The following is a 4,268-nucleotide window of genomic DNA, read 5'->3' as shown; positions in this document are numbered from 1 at the left end:
TACTTGTTTATGCTGAACGTGCCTGTCCAGACAGGGTTGCGATGCTGGGCAGGCCGATCCCATACATGCCATCTGTGAACATAACAAAACAATAACAAATGATGAAAGCGTTGAAAACACAGCCTCTTAACAAAATTGTACACAAAAGGAGCAAATGTATTAACCATTGTCCTACTACCTGCATGCAAAACGAATTGAGCAGTCCTGGAAAAAAATTCCGAGGTCATCTACTGGAGCTGAATTCCACAGCCACAAGCTCTACAACGTATCAAAGATAGAGAGGTCGACATAACTAAACAATCATGCTTTGACTTTCCTACAGTTTTTATTTGCAGATCAAACCTATGAGAAAGAGAGCCTGACAGTGATACCCACTCTAATCGAGATCACGACACATTGCTTTCAGGCATATGACTTGCGTCAATGTCTGTATTATAGTGAGGATTGGCAATATTTGCTGCATTCACAAGTGAAACCCCCCCATCACGCCCCGTTTCCCTCCGCTACCAGGCAAAAGATGCTCTTTTGAAAACCGCGGGATGTTTTCTGTTTCCGACAAGAAGGAGATAACAGCTGTTGGAAGCCAGACAGAACAGGAGTGTTCCTCCTTGTGTGTGTGTGATGAGAGTACGAGAGGGACTTTTGGCAATGGGAGAGAGAGAGGATTGCTATCTGGGGTCAAGGGAAGAGTTGGTGGATGTCAGGCTTCGATGGTGGGGAGAGAGGGGAGAGATGGGTCGTATGGTTTCATGTAGAGAAGGGCGTTTGGAAGACAGTGAAGAGATAGTATGGGTTTTTGAGAATGTTGTATTTCAGAGAGCAAGAGTGTGTATTACCACTGAAGAAAAGAGGGGGATGTCTGGGTGTGGTTGGCTTGTTGTTTGTAAGGCACAGAGAGAATCTATAATGTTCTATGTTCAGCATTTCGTGGTATCTCATCATTTCGACACCCCCTTACCAGCATCTGATTTTTGTGAACGTCGTGTGGTGTGTTGTATGTCCTTTTTTGATGTGGTCTTTGGGTTGTCGGTGGGCTGATGCAGACGGAGAGTCATGAGAAGAGAGCTTGAATGAACACAGTGATCCATCAAAAGTCTGACGCACTGCAGTGTCCCACGGAAATGACCCTGAAACTGTACTAAGCCTCAACGGGTCTCCCCAAGCAACCCCAACACTAGACACACTCAGGCACAGGGTTGAAAGCCATCCTTTCCCGAGGGTCCACAAGGCACTGATTTAAATGGTGAATTTTGTTATTTAGCTTCGATATGGAGGCTTTGGAGTTTGGCCTTGCGGGCGCACATGGGTGAAGTTCGAATTTGTTCGGAGGGGGGGCTACAGGGATGGTCCTGTCCACCACTCCCTCTCCCAACATGGTCTTTTTACAAACCGGTAATCTTGCCTGTCATCCCTTTTTCCTGACAGACATAATCCACGAGCAAGGCAATGGCTTTGAGGCGAGGGTGCTATCCTGGTCCACCCCGTGTGCAGGCAGAAAACTGTGTTGGTTATCAGCAGTTCGTGCTCTGCACAGGTCTGAAGCAAAAGCAATCCATTTGGGTTGCAGTGGCCCACACCGTGCTTTCCAATCACTCCATCCCAGGAGATGTAGTCAGAGCCAACTCTAGCATTGAAGTCCCCAAGAATGATGAGCTTGTCTGCTTTAGGGATGGCAGCAATGACAGAGTGAAGGTCCTCGTAGAACTTCGCCTTCACTTCATCCGGGTTGGTCATGGTTGGGGCGTAGGCACTGACAATGGTGAGGTGCTTCTGGCCAGATGCCAGTGGGAGTTTCATGGTCATAAGCCTATCGTTGACTCCCTTTGGGATTCCAGCTAGCTTGCTGACAAGTGCTGTTTTTACTGCAAAACCAATGCCAGCCTCACGTCGCTCTTCGCTTCCTCGTCCACTCCAGAAGAAGGTGTAACCAGATCCCTGTTCACAGAGCTCGCCTTCGCCTGCAAGCCGAGTCTCACTCAAGGCTGCGATGTCGATGTTGTATCTGGCGAGTTCGGATGCAACTAGTGCTGTTCTCCTTTGGGGTCTGTCCGCGTTATCTCTGTCCAGGAGAGTCCTTATGTTCCAAGCACCAATGGTGAGAGGAACGATCCTTGTTTTTTTCTTTTCTTTCTCTTTGTTTCGACCGCTGATGTAGGGTCCCCGCCAGCCGCGGTATGCTGGCCAGGGTGATATGGAGCAGGCAATTTTTAGGGCACCTTTTCTAGCCCCTTCCTCATGCCAGGGAGGTGAGCAGTGCATTCCTAAAGAGGGCTGCTCAGACGCTCAGACGGCTGCCGAGCTCCATCGCTGCTCCTGTCGACGAAGAACGACCCTATGGCCTGAGCCGCCTGCGTGCAGGTCTGCGGCTGCGACTGCCAGTGTACCCACACCTGTCGTTTCGTCGCTCGCCTGTCGCCACAGGACTTGGGGGTGATGAAATGATGAAGGATGAAAGGTCATTTTGGATGACTGATGACTTGCGCGATGAGTTTGTTTAAAGTGAAGAGGAGTTGCGCAACGTCAACCTCACTCTCTCGTCCGGGTCCACCAATTTCCAGTGGCAAGACTAAGTCGAGACGACTGGAGGATGAGCACGGATGCAGTGGATGACCAAGATATCCTTTCGGTGTCTCATCTTGCTCTCTGCACTCCACAGTGTGTTGCTGTAACCGCCTTCCTCTCCGTTGAACCGATAGGTTTCTTCCGCAGATTCTGCCGGACCCAGACTTCTCATACATGGGTATGTTATAGTACACAAACTATCGATACCATACACCTCTATATCTTCCTTTCAGTGACATGTTATAGTACACAAACTATCGATACCATCCACCTCTAGATCCCCCTGTCAGTGAAAATATTATCTTTAATATATTGAGATCGATGTCATATTACATGACAGAATGTTACAGTTTGCGTCAATTTAATTTCCATATTAAGCAGAAGTTTCAAGGAGGAGGAGGAGGGGGCGATCATTTATTAAAAACAGCACATCCATTTTCTCGATAAAAGCAATCGCAATGCCATGTGAACGAACGAGCAAGCACCCTCACATACATCCAGTGATGATGGAGTCTCCCGTCGGACCGACGGATGAGTAGGCAGGCAGACTTATCTGTCAGTGTGTGTCCTCTTATGGGAGAAGAGGCCGATTCTGGATGCGCAGCACTTCCCACAGGTGTTGCAAGGCAAAACGTCTCCAGAAGTTGAGCCCTGCTTCCTTCGCTCACGCTTCTCCTTAATAGCCAGCGTTCTCTTGTTTTCAAACGTCTTTATGCCACTAGAGCACAGCATCCTCCAGCGAGAGCGGTCATGGGCATCAGTTTCCCAGGTAGCGATGTCTATGTCACAGGCTTTGAGGTTTGTCTTCAAGGTGTCCTTGAAGCGCTTGCAAGGTCTTCCAAGTTCGCGGTGGCCTTCCTTCAGCTGGCCATACAAAAGCATCTTCGGGATCCTACTGTCATGCGAACAACGTGTCCTGTCCAGCAGGCTTTGGATGCTGGGCAGGCCGCTCCCATACATCCAGTGACTTGGTGACAAACAACAACAATAACAAAGATGACGACGACTTAAAACAACTAAACAAAAAGTGATATCAAAAATGGAGAACAAAGTTGGGTGATTTAATCCCTGTGCCACATACCTTATGCAAAACGAAATAGTGAGCAGTTCCTGGAGGCGTCGTACCGAGGTCTCACTGGTAAGACTGAATGAACAGCACAAGACGTTCAACGAATCAATAAATGATAAAGAGACGAATCAACATACACAAAACACACCTCGCTTGTCGATCTATCCAGTACGCAGTTCGATTTATTCTGTGAGATCAAACCACAGAGAGAGAGAGAGAGCCGAAGTGACACCCACTCAAAATGAGATCAACAGACACACCACGCCTTTCAGAGGACTGTGACGTTGACGTCATTTCTGTATTATTAGTGGGGGGGATTGGGGTCAATGATTTACGCACTTCAAACGTGCCCCCCCCGCCCCCCCAACCCCCACCCCTCACCCCCTTTTTCCCTCCCCCCGCGCAAACAGTGTCTTTTAAACACCCGCGGTTTTCTGGAATAACCAGAGACAGACAGACAGGGAGACGGGGATAGAAACAGAGAGAGTGTGTGTGAGAGAGAGAGAGAGAGAGAGTGTGTGTGTGTGTGTGTGTGTGTGAGAGAGTAAGAGAGAGAGACTGTGTATGTGAGAGACAGAGTGTGACAGAGAGAGAGAGAGAGAGACAGAGAGAGAGAGAGAGAGAGTCAGTGTGAGAG

The 4,268-nt window shown here is 48.7% G+C and overlaps 1 protein-coding gene across 2 annotated transcripts in view; it reads right to left on the bottom strand.

Moving 5' to 3' along the window:
- The window catches only part of LOC143290768 (uncharacterized), an 11,803-nt gene extending 7,935 nt beyond the window's left edge, over nt 1-3,868 (bottom strand). For both annotated transcript variants that reach the window (XM_076600279.1, XM_076600280.1), the window contains exon 1: nt 3,644-3,868. The gene's annotated coding sequence lies outside the window, so the exon portion shown is untranslated. The remainder of the gene's footprint in view (nt 1-3,643) is intronic.
- Nucleotides 3,869-4,268: the final 400 nt, after the last annotated feature.

Source organism: Babylonia areolata, chromosome 16 (assembly GCF_041734735.1).
Source record: "Babylonia areolata isolate BAREFJ2019XMU chromosome 16, ASM4173473v1, whole genome shotgun sequence".
NCBI classification, from domain to species: domain Eukaryota; kingdom Metazoa; phylum Mollusca; class Gastropoda; order Neogastropoda; family Buccinidae; genus Babylonia; species Babylonia areolata.
This window is presented reverse-complemented; position numbering and strand designations above follow the sequence as displayed.